At 37.9% G+C, this 26,605-nt stretch overlaps 1 protein-coding gene and 1 long non-coding RNA gene across 8 annotated transcripts in view; one reads left to right on the top strand and one right to left on the bottom strand.

Annotated features, from left to right (window-relative positions):
• PLSCR4 (phospholipid scramblase 4) overlaps positions 1–26,605 on the top strand; it is a 111,477-nt gene that overhangs the window by 37,598 nt on the left and 47,274 nt on the right. For 4 of the 6 annotated variants that reach the window (XM_012437126.3, XM_064378785.1, XM_064378784.1 and 1 more), the window contains exon 1: positions 16,818–16,970. The exons of 1 other annotated variant lie outside the window; for it this stretch is intronic. The gene's annotated coding sequence lies outside the window, so the exon portion shown is untranslated. Of the gene's footprint in view, positions 1–16,817; positions 16,971–17,181; positions 17,375–26,605 lie in introns of those variants that run through there. One more of the 6 variants, XM_012437128.3, reaches the window with a different exon arrangement.
• Positions 4,275–16,654, bottom strand: LOC135275857 (uncharacterized). 2 transcript variants are annotated; one of them, XR_010343417.1, is made up of 4 exons: positions 16,578–16,654; positions 13,282–13,500; positions 12,321–12,385; positions 4,275–4,453 (listed from the first exon to the last, which is right to left on the bottom strand). It is a non-coding gene; the product is annotated as an uncharacterized LOC135275857 (long non-coding RNA). The 2 variants fall into 2 exon arrangements; XR_010343418.1 differs by lacking the exon at positions 16,578–16,654 and adding an exon at positions 16,127–16,428.

Below are 26,605 nucleotides of genomic sequence, written 5' to 3'. Positions count from 1 at the left end.
TCCATTTTCACATTGCTGATAAAGACATACCCCCAAACTGGGAAATTTACAAAAGAAAGAGGTTTAATTGGACTCACAGTCCAATTAGCATACCTCACAATAGCAAATAGCTCCAAATAGCATACCTCACAATCATGGTGGAAGGCAAGGAGTAACAAGTCACATCTTACGTGGATGGTGGCAGGCAAAAAAAAAGAGAGCATGCTTGTGCAGAGGTACTCCACCTTACAAAGCCATTAGATCTCATAAGACTTATTCACTATTACGAAGACAGCATGGGAAAGACCCCATGATTCAATTACCTTCCACTAGGTCCCTCCCACAACACCTGAGAATTCAAGAGAGATTTGGGTGGGGATACGGCCAAACCATAACAGATAGCAAAAAAGAAAAGGTTAGAATGACTTTGGGAGAAAGGCTTAAGTTAAATCTTACATAGGAGTTACACAAGTAAAGGGCAGAAATAGGGACTACAAGTAGAAAAGGATTCCAGAAGGAGGAGATGACACGAGCAAAGAAAGAGATATGACAGATAGCATGGGGTACGGGGCGTTTGCTAGCAACTGGGTTTTGATGAACATAGTGTTAGGAAGTGATGAGAGAGAAGGTGAAAGACAGGCAGAGGGGCCACATATACATTCCAAGAGGTTGGGCTTTATCCTGTATGTGCCAATGAGACACCAAATGATTTAATTAGGGTACTAAAGTGGTTAGAATTGTATTTTAATTATATCATCATAATTGTCTATAAGATGAAGACACTTTAAATACCTTAGTGGTATTAAGAAGATAAAAGAGAAAAATAATTTGAGAAATACTTGAGAAACAAAATCTATACATATCTAACAATTGATTAGAAGTGGTTAGTAAAGTTTAGAGAAGTTTTGGGGGAAAATCCTGGTTTCTAGCTAAGTGGATTACAGTGCCACCAATCAAGACAAAGAACATACATGAATATATCTGGGATAAAATCAGTTTGTTTTTGAAACTGTTGAATTTAGAATGTCATGTGCTAACCAGAGGGAAATGTCCAGTAGCTAGCTGAATTTGTGAGTCTGTAGCTGAGGACAGACATGTATGTGGTAACGAGAGTTTGGGGATTTTTAATATGTGGGTAATCACTAAAAACATTTAAAAAGATGAGATTATCCAGTAGAGGTTTGCCAAGTAAAGCATCCTGGAGAACATGAACATTTAAGGGTTATGTAGAAAAGATGTCATGAAAGAGGCAAATACTTCCAAAAGTCTGAGAACCAGAAGGGTATGATGTCAGGGAACAGAGAGCCAGGGAGAGTACAATAAAATCTGAATTGTTTCCACTGAATTTGGACATCTAAAGGTCACTGGAGAACTATGTCAGAATCATTTCCATGGACAAATAAGAGAGCAAGCCAGATTGTAAATAGCTGAGAAATGAACAGGAGATGAAATACAATAATATTCTTGGTAGGGAAGAAGAGAAGAAATAAGATGAAATATTGAGTGTATGGAGAAGTAGATATAATAGATGAATTATTTTTGATGGGAGAGATAAGCCTTTGGCTAAGAGGACGAAAACAGAAAAGCAAAAAAAAAAAAAAGGAACAAGTTGAAGATATAGGAGATAGACATTTCAAAGGAATAGAAGTGACAGAGGGAGAGGAAGCAGATTCTTTCTTGTGCATGTTCTCAATCCACAAATGCAACATCTGTCTGCCCAGGGCCCAAAGGTTGGCACAATATGCTGCTACAGGGTGGTTAATTGAAATGGAATCAACTAGACCAGATTGTCAAGTCCAACTTTCACATTCTGCCAGAATGGGCTTGTAAGTTTTGTATTTGATAAATACAATCTTGAAATTAAGAATGAACTGAACTTTCTCTCATGATCTACATTCAAGGAAATGTTTAAGCGTGTATTTTTTCACTTGACAGACCAACTCCCTCTTTTCTGTGCTGTTTGAATTTTCATAAATAATTTTCACAATCAGGAAATACATTGTGTGTTTTTTTGTTTTGTTTTGTTTTGAGACAGAGTCTTACTCCTCTGTCGCCCAGGCTGGAGTGCAGTGGCATGATCTTAGCTCACTACAACCTCCATCTCCCAGGCTCAGTGGATTATCCTGCCTCAGCCTCCCCAGTAGCTGGATTGCAGACACACGCCACCATGCCTGGCTAATTTTTTTGAATTTTTAGTAGAGATGGAGTTTCACCATGTTACCCAGACTGGTCTCAAATTCCTGCCTTCAAGTGATCTGCCCTCCTTGGCCTCCCAAAGTGCTAAGATTACAAGTGTAAGCCAGCATCCCCAGCTAGGAAAAATATTAAGTATTTTCACTGTGACCATAACAAGGTCAATGGGCTAGGGAAGTTAAAGGAAAACAGCTGACTAAATTAAGTGAGTGGGAAATGAATGAGGTCTTTTGTTTTGTTTTTTGTTGTAGCATTAGTCCGGAAATCATTACTCTCAGAAGGTAATATACAATTAATCAGAAAAAAAGATATACAAACATTGAAAACAAACTAATTTTATATATTCACGAGAAGTAACAGACTTATTTTTTAAATACTCTATAATTTTGCATTGTTTATTTTTTAGGGTCTGTAGACCAACCCATTTCTACTAGTCCTATTTCTCTAAGATTTTACATTCATCATAGTGTAATTATGAAAGGAAGAAATACTACAAAGGTCAGACAAGAAAAAGTAAAAAATAGATTAGCAAAACTTTTTTTTTCTCTCCTTAAGTAGCTATTCATTACACAAATGTTTGAATTAAGAATATAGGTGTGTGGTACAAATCCATAATTAATATTTAGGAAGAGGTTTCAAAACAACATACCTTGTTCTATTTGTGATATTCTTCCATACCATTAATATTATATATTTACTTCCTATAAATCTCCATTATTCTTACATGGAGCTATGTGCTAGATGTGAAATAGAGGTAATAGGAGGAAACATCCTAATCATAGCATCATGGATTGGCAAAACTTTTGATAATTTTTATATATTTGTGAGTATAGAGGACTGAGTTGCTGCCAAATAAAGTTTTTAAAGCTAATGCACATGATTTGAAAAATTATTTTTTGTATTGAGTCATTGTAAAATAATATTTAGTGGCCCTGCGACTGTGAACTATATGCAAAATTACACTTCCAATTTTTTTTAACTATTCCTGGGCATTTTCCCCCATTTATTTGAAGATCATTTTAGTCAATTTTTTAAAAGTTACAGGTTTTGCAGATTAAAGTAATATGTTAATTACTATGTATTGATTTTTAAAATCTTGAGTATTCTCATCTAAAAGCATTGCCTACATTTCCTAGATTTTACAATATTTATTGAAATTTTAGTCTCCTTCATGAAGGCCTAATACATTTCTTACTAAATGTATTTTTAAATCCTAAAGTTATCTCCATTGTGCATAGATTTTTTTTTTACACTTTTATTTTCCGTGACTATTGGAGATAATATTGTTTGGCAGGAGCAGAGAATAAATTTAATAAATTCATTCATAAATATATGTATTTTAAATGAGAAAATTGCATACTATTTGAGAAAGAGGATACAATAATTGCAAAGATCCTGAGATAGGAGAGTAGTCTTGAAGTTTAAAACAGAAAGATGCAAAAGAGCATAACAAAAAGAGCATAAAGAGAATAACAGTGGAATGGGAGATGAGGTCAGAGATATCAGATCATGTAGGTCATTGTGAGGACTTTGGCTTCTACTCTGAAAAGACTGATGATAGAATAAAAACAAGCAAGCAAGCTGTTCTTTTCAGAGATACCTGAAGAAAACTCATCATGATACAGTCAAATATTCAAATATTCCTATTCACCTATGCTCTATAGGAAGGATCTGTGCATGCTTCAGTTTCTTCTTGGCTTCAGTATGTGAATCCTGGCTTTCAGGGTCTCATCCAGTCTGAGTCCATGGTTCTGCATCAGTTGCTCACACCATAGCCATCACAGAACACAGTGCCTCACTTGCACACAGACACCCATGGACATTCACATTCGCTTTACTTAGGACTAGCAGACACGTAGGAATTAGTGATGAAAGACAGGGTGACCTTGCAGTGACCACCTTTCTAAAGCCTCCTGCTATAGAAACCAAAACTATACACACATACACACACACACACGTATAGAAGTATAGACATATATACATACACCTTGATTTAATTCCACAGTACTCTCTTCATTCCCACCTTCTCATATCTCAAAGAAAACAATAAAATAAAATCACCAATTGAAATAAAGATATTTCTGTATTCCAACAGATAACATTTATGACAAGTATTTATTTCATTTTTTTACAATGAACTTTGTGTTACAGATCATATTGTTCAATAAACAACAGCTTAATGTAGACAACTGGCAAAATAGCAATCCCAAAAGTCTTGGCTGGGTACGAAGCTGTAGTTGGGCTCTTCATAAAGCTGTCTTTGATTGTGGATTCACACTTGCTTGAAACAAGACACATATATATAATTTTAAAAATCAACAATTAATATTTTTCCAGCACCTAGTATTTACTATGTATTGTGCTAAACTCTCCATACATATGGTTATCTGAATCTTCAAAACAACTGAGTGTTGTAAACATTACTGATATTTTACTATTACAGAAGAGGACATATATAGGGGCCCACACATGTCAAGGGACACAGCTGGTCTTGTCTGACTCCAAATTCTGGGGACCTAACATCTACTCTCTGTTTACAGAACCACACAAAAGAGTGAAAGTATCCAAACTAAAGCGTATAAAGCCTTTGCAAAGATATAAAGCTGTGCTACAAAATCTCCAGTTCCAGTTGACCTGTTGAGCTGTTCAAGATGTGCTTTAGTCAGCCTCATATAGGTTTCAATAGAGAGGGTTGTGCAGGAATAGCTGTCTATTCTAACCTGATGGTGCAGGCCAAAAATGACAATTTTCACTCCAGGTCACTCTGTCCCTTAAAGATGTGGCTTCTAAACTGAGGACATTAACTGAAACCTCTGCCTTCTGGTCTGTCTCCTGAACACCAAAGTGTACTTTGATATAATGAAATGTGTTATACTAATTTCAACTATTCATATAAAAGAGGGAGAAAGAGAAAGAGAGTAAATATACTGTACCCAACCTCTCAAATGTAAAATATCATAATTGATATAACTTATCTAAACCATCATAACCATTTGTGGACAAGCTCTTTTCATGATTACGGTATTGGGTATGATCTCTTGCACTAAAAACTGAACTCCTCCATTCTTCCCTTCTCCGGTTAAACTGCTGAAGGCTGGGTAAGAATCATGCAGTCTGGAGCCTTCTGTACAACATACTTCACAGGAGCCCTTTGTGTCTGATTGAGGTAGCCTTTTAAAGCTTCTGAAGAGTTCTAATTGTTAGAAAGTGATATATTAGACGGAAACTGTTGTCCTCACCTAAAAATGACATTCCTTGTTCTTAGCTCTGACACTTTGAGATGCAAAGTAACTTTTGAGTAGTTCTTTAGGTACATGACAAGTGACCCACTCATCCTCCTTCCTGAATCTTCTTTTTTTCTGGGCTAAATATGTCCATATCCCTCTTTTCAGCTGTTCTTCAAATGAAGCCATATCCACATGCTCTCTTGCTAGAATGGCCATTCTTTAAGATGGTTTAACTTTTTAAAACTTCATTTAAGACAAGGCCCAGGAACTAAATGATATTCCAGAAACATTCTTAGCATTGCAGAATATAGTAAAAAGATGTGGCCTTCTTTTCTTGGACACTAGACATTTACTAACATAGATTAAGTTGGCATCAATTTGTTTCACAGCCACATGAGATGGCTGAATCATACTGCATATGGAGCTAATGGACTCATTTTTAATTTTTTTGTTTATGTTTATTTTGCATGAACATCAGCAGTTTCCTATTTAAGGTGGTGGTGTTCTTTTTAATGGACATCACATGATGTAGTAAAAAGGGCGTTGGACTTAAATTCAGAATGTGTAGGTTAACTTTCTACAACATTAATGAATTTATTCAACAACATTTGACAAACTCATGAACTTACTATTTAACCTCTCACAATTTATGTTTACACATCTTTAATTGATAAAATTTCTTTACTCATCTTGGCCTTAATAAACATTAAAGATAAGTATGTCAAAAGGAGTTTGTAAAGACCAGTGTGTGATCATTAATTATTGTTTTTTAATGAACCTAAATGAAAATGTTTTCATTAATCCCTCTTAATAACATGTAAGATTTACCCAACTATTTCTGTGCCAAGAGACTTGCTAAGAAATAGAATTAGAAATTTAATTTAAGATATACCAAATCAGTATGTGTGTGTATATACCAAATGGTTGGACTATATGGAAAAGTAATTGCAATGGTTAATACCGAGTATCAACTTGATTGAATTGAAGGATGCAAAGTATTGATCCTGGGTGTGTCTGTGAGGGTGTTGCCAAAGGAGATTAACATTTGAGTCAGTGGGCTAGGAAAGGCAAACTATCCCTTAATCTGGATGGACACCATCTAATCAGCTGCCATCAAATATAAAGCATGCAGAAAAACGTGAAAAAGCTAGACTGGCTTAGACTCCTAGCCTAACATCTTTCTCTTGTGCCGTATGCTTTCTGCCGTCAAACACTGGACTCCAAGTTCTTCAGTTTTGGGCCTCAACAGGCTATCCTTGCTCCCCAGCTTGCAGATGGCCCATGTCGAACCTTGTGAACATGTGAGTTAATACTTAATAAATTCCCCTTTATATATACATATATATATATATTCATCAGTGATGAATATTCACCTTATTCATCAAGAGGTAAAGCTAATCTGCTGGGACATAACTACTGCTACTATGTCTCAGGCTAGGCCACACTGAAGCCAAGGTGAGCACTTCTCCAATGTTCTCAGGAAGCAGCAACTGTGACAGGAATACTTGTTTATTGGCTCTGACCTAACAAGAATGTAAGTTCTAGGAGGGCAGAAACCCCGTCTTATTTTCCACTGAATCTCCAGCACCAGTATAGAACACAGCTCAAAGTACTCAGTAAATCAGAATGGAGAGGTCATGGAAGGATTCCCAAAGTGGGTAATATTTAAAATTAGTCTGGGAGAATGAATGGAATGTAACCAGATGGAGAAATGAGGATAAGGCAGTGGCAAAATATTTATGTATCAGGGTAGTATTGAAAACAATGGACAATTTGCTTTGTATTGTTTACTGGCAAAGCCGCCAGCCATTACTTCAGGTGCTAGAAAGAGCCCTTCTCTCATTATACTCCTCTACCTCCACCCACGACATCAGCCTGCTCTCATTTCTCAACACATTTGTGTACTTTTTGTTAAATTTAGAGACTGACTCTAGGGTAACTAATGTTGGTGCTTAATGAACCACAAATACAGTATTACTCTTAATACTATGAATAATTAATAAGCCAATAAAACTAATGCAGTTAGGCCTCATTAGTAGAGACCTATTGACATCTTATTGTATTATCTAAACATCAAATATTAGAAGGCAATGAATAAACCTAAGGAAGGTAATCTCAATGTAAGGGATCTGCAATCATGACAAATAGAAACAGCAAAAAGGAAATAAGGATGTTTGGTCTTAGGAAGAAAATACTTAAGGAAAAGTTAATAGCTATTTACAGCAATTTACAGGGTTATTATATTAAGTAAGTAAGAAAAATATTCTCTTTTGGTAAAAAGAATACATGTAGGTTAAGTTTAACAACAAAAGATTTCTAACAGTTTGGTATGTCTGACAATAAATTGCTTTTAAAAATTATGAGTTTGTGAGAATTGGAGTTCCAATGATGATAAGTTAGCTTGGATTGCAATAATCTTTCCCTAGATAGCAATAATAAACTCTGGGAAAAACATAAAATAAAAACTATTTGAAGGCACTGGAGAACAATCAAAAGCTGACAGAAACTGTAAGGGATCTGACTGGTAATATTGTTTGGATATTTGTCCCCTCTAAATCTCATGTTGAAATGTGATTCCGAATGTTGAAAGTAGGGCTTGGTGGGTGGTGATTGGATCATGGAGTTGGGTCCCATCTCCACATGAATGGTTTAGCACCATTTCCTTGAAACGTGTATACTTACTCAGTTATTTCACATGAGAGTATGGGACTTCCCCTTCTCTCTCTTGTTCCCTCATTCATTATGTGATGTGTCTGCCCCTGCTTTGGCTTTTGCATTGAGTAAAAATTCTGGATGCCTTACCAGAAGCCAAGCAGATGCAGGCACTATATTTCCTGTACAGCCTGCAGAACTATGAGCCAATTAAAACTCTTTTCTTTATAATTTAGCCAGCCTCAGATATGTCTTTGTAGCAGCAGAAAAACATGTTGATGTAGACTAGTGGTACCAGGAGTGGAATGTTGCTATAAAGATACCTGAAAATGTGGAAATGGCTTTGGAACTGGGTAATGGGAAGAGACTGGAAGAGTTTAGAGGGTACAGAAGAAGACAGAAAGATGAGGGAAAGTTTGGAACTTCTTAAATGGTGAAATGGTTATGATCAAAATGCTGATAGAAATATGGATAGTGAAGTCCAGACTGAGGAGGTCTCAGATGGAAATGAGGAATTTATTGGAAACAGGAGTGAAGGTAGCCCCTCTTACACCTTTGCAAAGAACTTAGCTGCAGTGTGTTCATGACTTAGGGTTCTGTGGAAGTTTGAACTCAAGAGTGATGACCTAGGATAACTGGTGGAAAAAATTTATAAGCAGCAAAGCATTCAAGATGTGGTCTGGCTACTTTAACTGTTTACCATTAGTTATTGGAGCAAATAAATGACTTAAAGTTGGAACTTAAATATAAAAGGGAAGCAAAGTATAAAAATCTGGAAAATTCAGAACCTGGCCATGTGGCTGAAAAGGGAAAGACATTTTCAGGAGAGAAATATAAGCAGGTTGCAGAGCAGCAACTTGCTAGAGAGATGAGCATGACTAAAACGGAACCAGGTGCTAATATCAAAGGCAATGAGAAAAAGATCTAGAAGGCATTTGAGAAATCTCTAAGGTAGACCCTACCATCAAAGGTCCAGAGGCCTAGGCAGAAAGAATGGTTTAGTGGTTCAGGTCCATGGCCCTGATGCCCTACACAACCTCTGGACATTGTTCCCCAAATCCTGGCCTCTCCAGCTGCCTGGAGTTCAAAGGGCTTCTGGCATAGCTTGAGCCACTGCTTTGAAGGGCATAAGCCATAAGGCTTGGCAGCTTCCATGTGGTGTTAAGTATGCAGGCCCACAGCATGCAAGTTTGAAGAAGACTTGGCAGCTTTCCCCTCTATTTCAGAGGATGTATAAGAAAGCTTGGCTGCCCTGGCAGAAGTGTGCTATAGGGGCAGAGTCCTCACAGAGAATCTCTACTAGGGCAACACAGAGGGGAAATGTGGGGTTGGAGCCCCCAAACAGAGTCCCCACCAGGGCATGACCTAATGGAACTGTGGGGAGGAGCTGCCAGCCTCCAGATCACAGAATGGTTGAGCCACTGGCAGCTTGCAAACTCATCCTGGAACCAAAACAGGCAACCAACTCTAGTCCATAAGAGTAGCCATGTGAGTTATACCCTGCAATGCCAAAGAGATGGAGCTGCCCAAGGTGTTGGGAGCCCACTACTTCCATCAGCGTGCCCCGGATGTGGGACATGGAGTCAAAGGAGATTTTGGAGATTTGAGATTCAATGACTGCCCTGCTGGGATTCAGACTTGTGTGGGGCCTATTGCCCCTTTCTTTTGGCCAATTTCTCCCTCTTGGAATGGGAATGTTTACCCAATGCCTGTGCCACCACAGTATCTTGTATATAAATAACTTGTTTTCGATCTCACTGGCTCATAAGTGGAAAGAAACTTATCTTCAACTGAAACTTTAAACTTGTTCCTTGGAATTTGGGACTTTTGAGTAACACTCGAATAAGTTATGACTTTGGGGAACTACTGTGAAGGCAATATTGTATTTTAAAATGTGAAAAGGACAAATTTTTCAGGGTCCAGGAGTAGAATAAAATGGTTTGGATGTTTATCCCCTCAAAATCTACTGTTGAAATGTGATTCCCAATATTAGAGGTGGGGCCTGGTGGGAGGTGATTACATGATGGGGGTGGCTCCCCAATGAATGGTTTAGCACCATCCCCTTGATGATAACTGAGTTTCTGCTCAGTTAGTTCATGTGAAATCTGAAAGAGTTTGAAAGAGTCTGGGACCTTCCCCTTCTCCCTCTTGCTCTCTCTCTCCCCATGTGACGTGCCTACTCTTGCACTGCCTTCTGCCATGAGTAAGAGCTCCCTGAGTTCTCCCTAGAAGCAGAGCATATTTAGGTGCCATGCTTTCTGTACAGCCTGCAGAACTGTGAGCCAACTAAATCACTTTTCTTTATAAATTACCCAGCTTCAGGTATTTTTTTGTGGTGATGCTAGACACTCTCCCTGTGGGTACTCCAGTTCTCAGGTATAACGTAGCTAGAACTCAAGTAGAATGCATTAGAATTATTGAGTTGTGATATTGGTGTAGAGATTTCAGGCTACCAGGGTAGTTATAAATTAAGAGTAATCCCAGAAAGTAGGGAGACACAGAGACAATAACATTAATACCTGTCAATTAAAAATCCTCAAATCCTTGACGGACCATGGAACTGTACATCTATTGGGGACACTCCAGTGATACCAGCAGAAGGCAGCAGCTGAAAGGACTGGACAAAGATTTCAGTTGCTGCATACAGCAAATCTTGAGCCACTGCTTTGAAGGGCATAAGCCATAAGGCTTGGCAGCTTCCATGTGGTGTTAAGTATGCAGGCCCACAGCATGCAAGTTTGAAGAAGACTTGGCAGCTTTCCCCTCTATTTCAGAGGATGTATAAGAAAGCTTGGCTGCCCTGGCAGAAGTCTGCTATAGGGGCAGAGTCCTCACAGAGAATCTCTACTAGGGCAACACAGAGGGGAAATGTGGGGTTGGAGCCCCCAAACTTGCATGCTGTGGGCCTGCATACTTAACACCACATGGAAGCTGCCAAGCCTTATGGCTTATGCCCTTCAAAGCAGTGGCTCAAGCTATGCCAGAAGCCCTTTGAACTCCAGGCAGCTGGAGAGGCCAGGATTTGGGGAACAATGTCCAGAGGTTGTGTAGGGCATCAGGGCCATGGACCTGAACCACTAAACCATTCTTTCTGCCTAGGCCTCTGGACCTTTGATGGTAGGGTCTACCTTAGAGATTTCTCAAGATTTTTATACTTTGCTTCCCTTTTATATTTAAGTTCCAACTTTAAGTCATTTATTTGCTCCATGCTAGCAAAATCTTCAGGCATTCAGTAGTTCTGCCTTAAAGTGTAAACCAATGGCTCCAGATGTTAAAGGTGATCAGCCCTCAAATGCCTGCCAGAAAATGGTTTCTCTGTAGATGAAGAAGGCATAACTCAGAAAAATTATTTGCAATGTCCTGTATATAATTTAAAAATATCCATTGTAAGTAAAAGAAAATCATGACTTATCATCATGACAAGGTAAAACACGTGTTGGTATAAAGTAGTAAAACAGTATGTTAGGCTGTTCTTGCACTGCTATAAAGGAATACTTGAGACTAGGTAATTTATAAAGAAAAGAGGTTTAATTGGCTCATGGTTCTACAAGCTGTACAGGAAGCATAGTGATAGCATCTGCTTCTGGTAAGGCACCAAAAAGCGTACAATCATGGCAGAAGGCAAAGGGGGAGCAGGTGTGCCCTGGATTATTATGTGGCAAGAGCTGGAGTGAGAGAGAGGGGACGGGACAGACTCTTTTAAATAACCAGGTCTCATAGGAACTACCAGAGCACGAACACACTCATCACCAAGTGGCATTAAGCATTCACAGGGGATTCTTCCTCATTATCCAAACACCTCCCAACATGCTACCTTTAACACTGGGGATTACATTTCAACATGAGATTTGGCAGGGACATATATCCAGACCTTATCAAACAGTTACTATAAGTTAAAAAGTTAAGAAAATGATGGTCTTAGTGAATGAACAGATGTGAAATCTCATCAAAGACAGAGAAGCTGCCCAAATGAACCAAATAGAAATACTACCACTGAAAAGTGTTAATTTTGTAATGGACTTAACAGCAAATTGAAATAAGGGTCAGCACATTTTTGAGAGAGATCCACAGAAATTATTAAACTTAATGAGCAAAAAAATCAGAAAAATGTAAATAAAGTATTGGTGAGCTGTGAGTCCATATCATATGGTCCAACATACAATTAATTGAACTGAATTTCCAGAAGGAAAAGAGAGAGAAATGGGGACAGTGCAGTAATTTAAAGAAATAATGACTGAAAGTTTTTCAAATTTGTTGAATAATACCTACCTATATATCTTTGAAGCTCAGAGAACCACAGTAGAATAAATACAAAAAGAGCCATGCATCATAGGCTAACTGCAGAAAACCAATGATAAAAAGTTATTCTTAAAACCAGTAATATGAATACTAACAGATGAAAATGGAGGTCAAAATTGTTGGGGAATAAAATAAAAAATCTGTACACCCCGAATTCTGTAACCAGTAAAAATACCATTAAAACATTCATACAAAATAAAAACATTTTTAGATTTAAAAAATCTAAAAAGAATTTGTAGCTGTTCTGCACTACAAGAAATACTAAAGGGTTTGGGTATAGTGGCTCACACCTGTAATCCTAGCACTTTAATAGGTCAAGGTGGGCAGATGGCTTGAATCCAGGAGTTTGAGACCGATCTGTAACATAGCCAAATCCCATCTCTACCAAAAAAATACAAAAAATTAGCTGGGCATGGTGGTGTGTACCTGTAATCTCAGCTACTTGGGAAGCTGAAGCAGAAGAATCACCTGAGCCCAGGAGGTCGAGGCTGCAGTTAGTAGAGGTTGTGCCACTGTACTCCAGTCTGGGCAACCAGAGTGAGACCCTGTCTCAAAAATAACAAGAAATACTAACAGAAAGTCTCTAGCCTGAAGGTAACTGGTAATAGGTGAAACTAAGTGTAAGGCCAGTTGCCTCACTGGGAGCATGGACGCAGAACCCCCCACCCCACTTCTTTTCAAAAACTCGGACAAGCCCAGACAAGCTCAGGCAAGCTCACACATGCTCAAGCTTTTTCCCTTCTCCCATGCTCACACAGCCTGACCCTCCCTTAAAAGAGCCCAGTATGCAAACAAGGTGTGGTAACCCTAGCGTCTTAACAACCAATAGCAGCCAAGTCTTAATAACCAATAGCAGCCGAGTCCTAACAACCAATAGCAGCCGAGTAATTCCAACCAACAACAAGCCAAGTCCTAGGTAAAGGCTTGTAACTTAACCAATAGCAGTCCTGCTCTCCCACAACCAATCAAGCTGTTTCACTCCCTATAAAATCCCCTGTCTGAGAGGAGTCCATGCGACTTCTCTGGCCCCTCCTGTCAGACTGCAGAACCTTGTCCGGGAGCCTGAATAAATTCCTTTGCATCAGATCTTCTTGTGCTGGCCTCAGTTTCTTCACTTTAAACTCGGCAAGAACAGACTTTACACTAAGATCTACAAGAAAAAAACAAAGAGCACAGGAAATTGTGTATATGTGGAAATATATAAAAGCTATTTTTTTCTTCTTTTAATTTCTGTAAAAGACAACTCACTAGTTAAGCAAACTTAAAACATTTTGTTGTGTAGACTATTATGTGTATCTAAAATCTGACAGCATTTATACATAGAATTGAGGAACTGTAGGGGCTGGGCGCGGTGGCTCATGCCTGTAATCCTAGCACTTTGGGAGGCCCAGGTGGGTGGATCACCTGAGCTCAGGAGTTCAAGAATTGAGGAACTGTAGTTATACATTTCTTAATTTTATGTGAAGTGGTACATTATTAACTCTAAGTATACTGTGGTAACATAAGAACAACCAGTGAAAAGGAAATAACACAAAGAAATACAGGTTAGAGCAACAGAGCAACTAAAATGGGATTAGTATAAAAAGTAGTGAATTTGTCATCCCTGGAAATGTTCAAGTTGGAAAGTCATCACATCAAGAAATTTCAGAAAGACAGGAGATTTGAGTTCTTCTTCCCCTCAAAAGTTGTGATTTTGGGTATATGACATACCTGATTTTATTTTAATCCCTCAAAGTGTTGGGAACCAGCCCAACCCTGTACATGGGTGCCCTTAGTCCTGGCGGTGATGAGGGACTGAGAAAAGGAAATAAAGACAAGAGACACAAAAGTAGACGTTACAGCATGGGTCCAGGGGACCAACGCAAGTGTGGGAACTGCACTGGCCCTGAGCTCTGGGCTGGAAGCACTTTTATTATGTGCATAATCCCATTGATCTTATGGGCATCAAAGGGGAAGGTGAAGATGTAGGTAAGATAGCCAGGGTGGGGAGAGCACTTGAGATCCTTCTAAGACATGCTAAACTAGTGAGCATTTTACAGCACTTGAGATCATTCTAAGACATTGTTATCAGGGTGTGGCTGCATCAGAAGTATAGCAGATGAGGAGTCACCAGGTCTGACCACACCCGGTGCATTACGGGGCTTTTATCTCCCTAGCGTTGAGGACATAGAGCAATGAAAATCACTCCATATTCTGAGAACCCAGGCAGAGCCTGAGGTATTCCGTGATCTCTACCCTGCAAGGCTTTTCTCCTCCTTGCCAGCTCCCATCTGCAAAGACCCTCCCAGATCTTGTGAGCAGAGGTCACCTCCCTTCTCAGAGATCTTTGCATAAGCCCTCTTTAGGAGGCCCTCAGGCAATTAAGAGCCTACCACCCAAAAAAAGCCCAGGTCCAGATGGGTTCACAGCCGAATTCTACCAGACATACAAAGAGGAGCTGGTACCATTCCTTCTGAAACTATTCCAAATAATCCAAAAAGAGGGAATCCTTCCCAAATCATTTTATGAGACCAACATCATCCTGATACCAAAACCCGGCAGAGACTCAACAAGAAAAGAAAACTTCAGGCCAATATCCATGATGAACATAGATGCAAAAATCTTCAATAAAATACTGGCAAGCCGATTGCAACAGCACATCAAAAAGCTTATCCACCAAGATCAAGTAGGATTCATCCCGGGGATGCAAGGCTGGTTCAACATACGCAAGTCTATAAACGTAATTCACCACATAAACAGAACGAAAGACAAAAACCACATGATTATCTCGATGCAGAGAAGGCCTTTGACAAAATTCAACAGCCCTTTATGCTAAAAACCCTCAATAAACTAGGTATTGACGGAACGTATCTCAAAATAATAAAAGCTATTTATGACAAACCAACAGCCAATATCATACTGAATGGGCAAAAACTGGAAGCATTCCCTTTGAAATCTGGCACTAGACAAGGATGCCCTCTCTCACCACTCCTATTCAATATAGTACTGGAAGTTCTAGCCAGAGCAATCAGGCAAGAAAAAGAAATAAAGGGTATTCAATTAGGAAAGGAGGAAGTCAAATTGTCTCTATTTACAGACGACATGATTGTATATATAGAAGACCCCATCGTCTCAGCAGTCTCCATGTTGAGAAGGCATTCGTGAGACCGGAGTAGTATTGCCTGCTCTGCAACCACCCTGAGGTGTTCCCAGGTGTTACTGAGCTCTGGGATGGTCTTTACCTTAGGCCTCCTGTTGCCGCTTAATTTCTAATTAACTGCACCAATAATATAGTTTAGTTCACTGTATAAACTTCAGTGTACTGTGAGCCAAACAAGCTTATAATTATTTAGCTAGAATTAACATAGGTCCCCCCTGGCCATCTTGACCCACACAAAGCAGTATGTTTCACAAGACATGTTTTGCTCTTGAAATTTTTGGCATCTTTCATGTGGCCTCTGTGGATGTTTACATTCATAAGCACAATTACTTGGCCTCTTTCATAAATTTAAAACAAAGGTAACACATTATTATAATTTACTGTAGTTTCACCACCAGTTTCTTTGTTTTATGCTTTCAATAAAACACTGTCTGCATTTGAAAAATGTTTTGTGCAATTATTACTGAGAAGAATAGTATGAATTTTTAAATCTATTCTCACAGGAATATTAACAAATAACACACAAATAAAGGAAAACGGAAAATTCTAGAACTCCACTCCCACATCGCTTCCCCTATCCAACCTTCTCCCACAATGAGGTTCTGCCAAGTACTCCTCAGAGCTTAGTCAAACTTACGTCTGTCCAGTTCTGATTCTTTACAAGGTTAGGGGACCTTCAGGTTCTCCCACTTCCTGTCAGTGTACTGTGCTTCTCCCTAAGCATCACCACAGAACTGAATCCCATTGGTTTGAAGAAGTATTTGTGCCTAAAATAATTAACAAATGCCATTTTTCTCCCAACTTCAGAAAGCATGGGCAATCTGCTCCCCCTCCCCTCTTTCTTGGCGTCTCTCCCTCCTTCCTTCCAAGATCAAATTGGCCTCCCCCAGCCCTGTGGAAAAGAAAACAGAATTCCTGGGCCCTGCGCCCAGGTGCTTCCAGCCAGCACTGCATTGCCAAGCCTAGGACCTGGGGGTGGGCTCCAATGCAAATCAAAAAGGCTCTTGAGAAAGAGAGGTTTCTTCATTTTCTCTCTAGGCACAGTAATCTATCAGCAAATCTCCTTTTTCCCAGGCCCTGCAACCTACCCCTCTGATTGGAAGTGAATGTGGGGTGGCTTTTTTCTTTCACCTCATCAGAGCAGTGACAACTTGGTTTCTCCATTTCTCCCTCCCCCTAGGCTTTTGGGTTTCAGAGGACTTCACTGTGCCCCACCCCTTCCAGGAAGACACACTCGGGGGCTGGCAGCTCTCTCAGTGTGGGGCGGGGTGGCCGCGCGAGGGGAAGGAGGGTCCAGGCGAGCCTGACCCGCCCCCGGACCCCGCGCCTCGCCGCCCTCCCGCGCGCGCTGACTGTTTCTAAGTTGAAAAATCCTCTTCCGTCTCCTTTCCCTGCCTCCGCTCCTTTCCCTTTCCTCTCTGCAAATATTACTAGACCCCGCGTCTGGCGTCGCCAGCGCCCAGCAGTCTGCGGGGCAGGCGGTGAGTGGGGCCGGAGAGGCGGGCTCAGAGCAGGACGGGATGGCGTGGGCCCCCGGCTGTGGGGCCGAGGGTGTCGTGAGGGGAGGCCCGAAGCCGCGGTGCCTGCTGGGGGGCGCGGGGGGCGCGCGGCGTCCTGCTTCAGCAGTTCCCGAACTTGGCGCTCGTCCGGCATTCTCAGGTGGTTGCAGAAGTTTCGTGGTGTCGGGCGCGCGTCTGCGGTGGAGACGCAGCGGGTTTGGGCGCGAGCTGTTTGGAGCCCAGGGATAGGGATCTGGCCGCACTTCACGGGCGCCTCCCTCGCGTTTTGCTCGGGCGTGACAGGTCGCCTGGTTGGGCTTCTCTTGGGTCGCTAACTGGCGTTTCTATGGCGCGGCTCTCAGGGACTCAGGCCTGGCCATTCGCAGGTAAAAATGCTTTATGGTAACTTCTTTACGTGCTCGGCGACTGGAGGCGGTGACCGGAGAGAACCCTCTCTCACATTGTAAATTCTGGCAAACTGGGGCGATTTGGGGCTGTGCTTGATTTGTTTCTAAAAATAAAACGTTCATATTTAAAGACTTACAATTTTCTCTTATTTTGTGACCTTATCTTCCCTTAGTATCTACAAATTAGGTTTTAATTTTATATTGCATTTAAAATGGAGCCACCAAAATAGGTACAAATGGAGGTATAATGCACCAAACTTGATACTGCTTAAAGGAGAGTAGATTTCATGATTTAGATTGCATTCTCCTGTAATAGTCATAGAAGACAGCCTCCGTCTGTCTATCTGCTTGCATGGTTAGCTGTGAAATACTAGCAGCCTTGCCATTATTAAATTTGAAAAACACAGGAATGCTAATCATTATGCTCTGTGACATGGTTTTGAATCCTATGGGCGAGTGACAACAGGTAGAGGAACATATTATCACTTTATGCACGATGTGATTATATACCTTAATGTCCATAGGAAGCACTGAAATTTGATAGGAACCATAAGTGAATTTATCAGAGTGTCCAACTGCATCATACTTAATTTGTAAGAATCAAATGATGTTTATACATAAACTAGATAATACAGTAGAACAAAGTAAAATTCAGTTTGGCATGAAATAACACACAATTGAGAAGTTATTTTTAAGAAGATATGAAAGGTATGCATGAGAATTCAATAAAATACATATTATGTTTCTAGGTAAAGATATCATTTCTCTAAAACAACATATAAATAGAATCCTAACTGAATATTTTTGATACTGTTTTTAACTGTACTGTTTAGCTGATGTGGAAGAACAAACATTATTAATATGTATAATATGTTGCAAATATAAAAATATAATTATATTATTTTATAAATTATATGTAATTTTGACATATATATATACACACACATATATAGTGGAGACTTCTTCATATAATAAAAGGTGTTACAAAACTGTTGATTAAAAGACAATGGAATAGACCTACTACCAGATGTGCAAATGAAACTCAAGGGACATTTAAGAATAAAAGGAAAGCTGGCATTTGATAAGCATACATTTTAAATCAGTGGGTGGGGAAGAAGAAATAACATTTAATTAAGTGTGCTTGGACAAACAGGAATTTATTTGGGAAACCTAATAATAAAACAAACTTTTCCTCACTGTTAATAAGATAAATGTAGTATAGATGGCTTACTAGTTTAAATCTAAATATGCAGCCTAAAAAGGAAAAAAAGGAAGCCTGAATAGATATCTGTGTACATTGCATGTGGGAAAAGCATTTCTAAGCATAATACAAAAACCTAGACTCATTTAGGGACATGATTTTTATTAACATTTGCATCCCCCCAAAAAGATACAAACTGGGGATATTGTTAATAGAAAAAAAAAGAGTCAACTCAAAGCAAAAGAAATGCAAATATTAAGCAGAGTGAAGACTCCTAGCCACACTAATTATCCAAAGAAACAAAGACATCAATTTTTGCATTAATTTTACAAATGTTGAAAGTCTGATAACTTTTGGTGTTGTTGAAAATGCAATGAGGGAAATATAATTTTACAAACTTTTAGTGGAAATGTGAATTGGTGAAACTTTTTAGGGTTAAAGCTGTTCAGATTTACAAATGTTCATTTACTTATTGTAATTTATTCTGCAAAACATGCTCCCAAGTGTACAAATAAAAATCTCTGTCAAAGATGTTTAAAGTAGAATTGTTTACAATATAGAAAACATGGCTACAACTCTGTAGCCACTGATTGGGAATTGGTTACATTTTTTGTGGTATATTCAAAAGTGGACTAATATACAGTTTAAAACATTGTAGCTCTAAATGTTCTAACTTGGAAATATGTCCAAAACATATAAGAAGTTAAAGTTAAAACACAAAATGGAACAAAGAACAAGTTGAAACACACTGTGTGTGTGTGTGTGTGTGTGTGTGTGTGTGTAGTGTGTAGTATAGTAATGATATTTTTGTAAATAATTTGGAATATAGGCTGAATTATGTATTATGGGTAGTGATGTGGTATTACATATATTTATAATGTGTGCATGTGTATAAGGAAAAATTGATAGTGATTGGTAATTTATACAGAATATTGTCTTCTAGAATATATTAGTTGTCATTTACTACAGAAGAAATGTATTTCACAAAGCTTTCCATATTGTCTCATTTTTTCTAAGTGTCCTCTTTCAAGTGCTTCCTTTAAAATCCCCTTCCTTTTTCTTCTTCCCTAATATTGATGGTTATAATGTTTATTGCAAGCACAGTAGTGAAGAATTTTGCCTGAGGGATTTTACAACCAGTTAACGTTGATAAACAAAATATACAGAAATGGTCATAGTCATATATGACAGCATTGTACTAAAATTTAGTTTTATAGTACTCATCCTTCAGGATGAAAGAGACAGATTTACTATTCTTTAAAAAGGAAAATGTCTAAAATTGGACTGCAAAACTTCTTTTTAATTGCTGATAAGGCTGGGTGGTGGTGATATGCCCGTCATCACAGTGCTTTCGGAGGCTAGGGTAGGCAGATTGCTTGAGCCCAGGAGTCTGAGAGCATCCTGGGCAACATGGCAAAACCACACCTATAAAAAAATTTAAAAATTGGCCAGTCATGGTGGCACCCACCTGTAGTCCCAGCTACTTAGGAGGCTGAGGCAGGAGGATTGATTGAGCCTGGGAGGTCAAGGCTGCAGTAAGCCATTCCAGCATGGGCAACAGAAAGAGACCCTGTCTCAAAAAGAAAATAAAATTGCATGACAAAAATGCAGTAAAGACAAGTGTTAAGTTTTGAAAAGATAATTTTAATATAAAATGTTAACACCTTTCATATAAAGAAGACAAAACAAAATGAAAATCTAACAGAGAAATGAACAAATGACAGGCAGTTCACAGAAATAGAGTTACAAGTTGCTTTCAAACAAATAATAAAAGTGGCTCAACCTCATTATAAGATATATAGAAAATAAAACATTTTTTTACATATCAGATTGACAACTACAAAAATGTTGATAAAATACTGTATTAGGAATGTAACTTTTTGTCTGGGGTCTAAATTGATTCAAATTCTTTAGAGTGCAGTTTGATAGTATCTTTAAAAAATGTACAAAACTTCGATCCACCAGTTCTGCCTCCAAGGATTTAATGCACAGATGCACAGGAAGAAAATATAATTTTTTTCAGCATTTTTGGTAATAGCCTGAATTTGGAAACAATTTAAGTTTTTGTCATTAAGCAGCCAGTTAAATTCATTATGTTGCTCCCTTCCTCCTCCTCCTGGATCCTCCATCCTCCTTAAATAAATAAATAAATAAATTAATTAATTCATTATGTTGCAGTCCCTAAAAAGAATAAGGTTATATGGACTGAAATGTAATCAACATCAAGACATTTTAATAAACGAAAAGAAAAAGACAAAATTGTATTGATGATTGTCATTTGTATAAAAACCATATAGATTTGTTTATATATGTTTAGAAAATCTCTTAGAAGACAAAAAAACCTAATGTCTGTGGTTGCCTTTTGAATGGGAAATGGGAATTGGACTAAGGTTTTTTTTTTTTTTTGCATAAATATATTGTGTAAATGTATGCACTGCTGACTCCTTGAATTTTATTTGTGTGTGTTTGCACATCTGACTTATTTTTTAAAAGTCTGTTTTCATAAATGTAAAGTTTCTTATCAAAATGACTTAACTGTAAGCCACATGACATCCTGTTTTACTACAATTTTAAATATTAAAAGACTGTATAAGACACAATTAAGTACATATAGGTTACATGTAATTCTAATAAAGATCATGTGTATCTATGGGACATTTCTGCTGCAACATATTTTATCAACATGGACCTAGGCTTATCTTTTGTGCAAGCCTGGAATTAATTTCTCTAATTTCAGCCCATGTGACAGAAACTTATTAAGTTTACAAGATGTCTACAGAAATGACTGAATCCCTCAGTCACTGAACTTTAATCCACTCATATTGAGCCCACTGAACTATTCAGTTCCCTGTAGCCAAGAAACACATAATACCAATCAACACAGTCCACTATAGAGGCCCAAGAAATTTGGCTTAAAATCTATAAAGAGGATAGTACTTGGAAAGGTGTGCATAAAATTTCATCTTTGATGAACATGCAGGTATTTTTAGTTACAGATTCACTACAAGAGAGTACATTGTCAGGTTTTTAAAGTTATTTTAAAAACTCAGTTTATATAATCTATTATACATTTATTGTAGAAAATTTAAAGAGGAAATGTTTATATCTTAGCCTATTTCCTCCAGGTTTTCCATACTTTTTAAAAACATTCTATCATTATGATTATCTAGATTATATGTTTAACATCTGAATGTAAACATTTAATGATTTTTACAAAACTATTTGTTACTATATTTTTAAAGGAATATGATTTTATCATAATGGTCCACTATAATGTGTTTACTTAACAATTGTGCTTGATATTTTTGTAGTTTACAATTACTATTATTTTCATTGTGTATTCCTTCTGTGAAAATGCGAATCTATAACTTAAAAATCTTTTATAGCATATTTTGGATTTATTTTGAATTTGATATAGAGGAAATTTACTTGGGTTTACAATTGAGATTTGAGAAAAAAATAGATATGTCTTATTTATATTGGTAAATTGAACATTTGATTGAATGTATTATGATTCCTACAGCAGATAGGTTTTTATCTGAATGAGGTAAGATTTCATAGATCTATATAATTAAGGTTGTATGTGTTGGGGGCAGGAGGGGACATATTAAAATCACCTGGGAAATGGCTTCCATTTTTCCTTCCTTATCTATAGAAGCAATGATCTGTTTAAGCTTTATCATGAGACTGCAACAATTCAGTAACATGTTCATGCTTCACTTCTATTTCTAGTTTTCTTGCTATTTCTGTCACATCTGCAGGTAGTTCATCCAGTGAAGTCTTGAACCACTCAAAATCATTCGGGAGGGTTGGAATCAGCTTCTTCCAAGGTCTTGTTAACATTGATATTTTGACTTCCTCCCATGAATCAGAAAAATTCTTAATGATATCTAAAATAGTGAATCCTTTTTAGAAGGTTTTCAATTTACATTGCCTAGATTTATCGAAGGAATCTAGGCCTAGCTTTTGGCCTGTCTTTGCTTTCAACATGCCTTCCTCATTAAGCTTAATATTTTCCAGCCTTTTGACTTAAAGTAAGAGATACACGACCCTTCTTTTCCCTTGAGTACTTAAAGGCATTTGTAGTCCTAATTTCAATATTGTTTTGTCTCAAGGAATAGAAAGGCCCTAGTATAGGGAAAAAGATGGGAGAATAGTTGCTCTATGGAGCAGTCACACCACACACAACACTTATTAATTAAGTTCATCGTCTTATATAGGCATGGTTCATGGCATCCCAAAACAGTTACAATAGTAACATCCACTGATCATAGATCACCATAACAGATTAATTGTAATGAAAAAGTCTGAAATATTGTGAGAATTACCAATATGTGACAGAGTAAAACTTGCTGTTCTACAAAATGGCACTGATAGACTCCTTAATACAAGGATGCCACAAATCCTCATTTGTTTAAAAAAATGGAATATCTGTGAATCACAATATAGCAAAGCATAATAAAACAAGGCATGCCTGTACACAATGAGATATACTGAGGATGGGATCCAAGTCAATATGAAATTTATGTTCCATTATGTTTTATAATTTTTTACAATATTTTTGATAATGTGTATGAAACATTTATGTACATTGAACCATTAGAAAGCAAAAGTATCAATATCTCAGTCACCCATGTGGACAATCTGTGGCTATTTGGCATCACCGTCATTCCTGACTCTAAATTTATTATGCTACTGCTAAGCAATTGTTTTCTTATATTACTCACAAATAAGTGCTTAACAGTAAAAAATAGGATGCATCATTAATATAGTGAAAAGATAATGTGTTCAAGGTAACTAAGTAGAACAGTAGTGTCTCCAGAAAGCCTGTATCAGCTGTTAAAAAGCCACCAATAAGCAATGCCAGGCTTTCATTCTTTACCTACAATGCTGTACTTTGATTACAAGGTTATTGTTCACTGTATTTTATTATTTTAAGTGAGAAGAAATATCAGAAGTAGTCGGGTGACCAGCAAGTGTTTTCTCTACAAATGAGGAAGTATTCTGACAGATGACTTTTCATGTTTCCTCCAGAGTCATCTGTCTCAGTAACAATGGTTTTTGTCTTAGAAGTCTCTGTTGATTTTATAAACTGACACAATTGCTTTTTCTGTGATGAATGCATTCTCTTCTAGTCCTTCAATAAACCCATCACGTATGTTATCTATAGGCACTTTGCAGTGTTAACAGTATCCTCTTCACCTTTCGCTTGTGGCATCATGTTGGTACTCAAAATTTTGGATTTCTGAGCATTTCAGATTTTGGACTTTTGGATTAGGGATGCTTAGTCTATACAGCATTTTATGTGCCAGAACTCTGCATGAATGTTTTAATCTTGTTTTATAGAGATCGGTTCTTTTTTGTTCGTTTCTGTTTTTAAGAATAAATGACAGACCAAACGTTTTGGTTTTGTCTTCTGTTATTTTTTTTTTTTTCCAAGAGTTTTGGAGCAGAGTCAGGATCACGATGACAAGAAAGAGATGTATACAGTTGGCAGAGCATATAGTTAGCAGGAGTTTGAGAAGAGAGATTTCAGTAGACTTGAGAGACTCTCATGGGAGAAGCAAGATGAAATAGAGATAACAGAGAGGACTAATTCTTACAAATGTTTTTTTCTGAAAATGGTCCAAGTGTCAATTAGGAACTTTTCAGGTTAGATTTGAAACCCCCACCACAGAATTTGTTTTTCCTCACTGAGAAATTGATGGGTTATTGTTTTGGGATTAAAGCCTTGAGGGGCTTCCTCTAGTGGAGTAATAGTTCAGACAAAAGGTAGTGGATCCATTAGATGGCTGGTATAAAAGTAGAAAATGTGTTTTCCAGTTGCATGACTATTTACCATAAGGCAGACATCTTGGGGCATAGGGTTCTTAAGTTGGAATCCCTGGTTTGGAATTAAAATATGTATGAAGAGCTCCTCTTGGGCTCTGTAGCCCTTATAACTGTAAAAACATGAACCTGTTTGCCTTTCGTATGGAATTTTCCCACTGTAGCCATTCTATGTTACTTTTGATAAGATTCACCCATTCATCTAGAAAAGCACAAGTTCTGGGCCTCTAGTTTTTGTACATGAAATTGGCTAGAATTCCCAGATGGTGACGTTCTAGCCACCGTTGATCGGATAAATCTATGATTCAGTGTCTTTTACTAACCTTTTCTACCTACTAAACTAAGTCTAGTTTCTGTCTGACCCAGTTTGATACCTGAGGCCTCCCTACTGGGCCCAGTCCTATTTTTGTCACAACTTTGAAACCCATTGTAGATAAAAAATGCTCAAACTCAGAGAGCTCAAATCACAAGTTCATGAAGCTCAGTTTCAGAAAATCTTACACATGACCCCAGTTGCTACGAAAGAGCAATGGGCACAATGGGCATGGTGGGTACCTTAACTTGGTCACTCAGTGCTCCTGGGATCACTGGAAGTTTACTTCAAGATCTGACGTCTCATGTGAAACTGTTAAGAGAAAAACTTTAGACAAATTAAATTCAGCAGAGTTTATCTGAGCGAAAAACAATTCATGAATCAAGAAGCACTCAGAACCAGAATAGTTTCAGAGAGCTCCACCCAGAAACATGGGCAGGCAGTATTCATAAACAAAGGAAAGCAGTGATGTACCTAAGTCAGTTGATTGGATCCAGCCTAGTGTTTGCTTTAGTTGGTCATGGTGTGATTAGGCATTTGCCTTCAATGGATATGGTCTGATTAGTTAACAGCCTGTGATTGGCTGAAGCTCCGCTACTGTCATTGGCTGAGACTCAGCTACTTGTTACAAGAATACACTCTCAAATCAGGTTGTAGTCTGCTACTTACAGAGGCAGCATTAGGCCTAATTTAATTTATCATTTTAGGATTTAGATTACGTAGAAATGTGTTGTTTTATTTTTATGTGGTTAGAGAATTTCCTGTTGTCTTGCAGTTAGTAATTCCTAGCTCATTATATTATGGTCAGAGAACAAGCTGTATGATTTTAATTTTTTGTAATATTTTAAGATTTGAATATAGACTGTCTGGGTGAATGTTCTGTATGTTGAAAAGTATGGTTATTCTAATGCTGTCGGGCGGGATGTCCTACAAATGTCAGTGTTCGTTAATGATGCTGCCTAGTTGTACCAGTATCATTGTTGATTTTCCCTCTGCTTGTTCTTATACATTACTAGGAATGTAGTATCAAAGTCCTCAACTGTAAGTGTGGATTCATCTTTATTTTTTTCCAATTTTGCCAGTTTTTACTTCATGTATTTTGAAGCTCCATTGTTAGAATCAGTCATATTTATAATTGTTGGGATCAGTCACATTTATGATTGCTGTATCTTTTGATAAATTGGCTCTTTTAAGTGATAGCCCTTCTTATCTCTGGTAATTTTCTTTGCTCTGAAATCTACTTGTGAGATAATATAACCACTCCAGCTTTCTTTTACTCTTGTAATGACTTTATTGAGATATAATTCACATACCATAAAATTCACCCACTCAAGTATACAGTTCATTGATTTTAGCATATTCAGTTGTGCAGCTATCACCACAATCTAATGTTAGAATATTTTCATAATTCCAAAAATAAACACATGTCTGATAGCAGTCATTTCCCATCTTCTTGAAATCACAAATCTACTTTATGCCTTTAAAGACTTGCCTATTCTGGATAGTTTACATCAGTAGAATCATGTACTGTTTGGTTTTTATTTGTGCTTGACATTTCTAGTAGTGTAATGTTTTCAAGGTTCATGAAGGATGTAGCATGTAATTAGTACTGAATTACTTTGTATGACTGAACCATATTCCATGTAGGGATATGTATGTATGTATGTATGTATTTTTATTCTAAGATGGAGTTTTGCTCTTCTTGCCCAGGCTGGAGTGCAATGGCATGATCTCTGCTCACTGCAACCTCTGCTTCCTGAGTTCAAGAGATTCTTCCTGCCTCAGCCTTCCAAGTAGCTGGGATTGTAGGCATGCACCACCACGCCAGGCTAATTTTATATTTTTAGTAAAGATGGGGTTTTTCCAT

This window comes from Aotus nancymaae, unplaced genomic scaffold (genome assembly GCF_030222135.1).
Source record: "Aotus nancymaae isolate 86718 unplaced genomic scaffold, 86718_ANA_hifiasm-v0.15.2.pri h1tg000019l, whole genome shotgun sequence".
Lineage (NCBI taxonomy): Eukaryota > Metazoa > Chordata > Mammalia > Primates > Aotidae > Aotus > Aotus nancymaae.
This window is presented reverse-complemented; position numbering and strand designations above follow the sequence as displayed.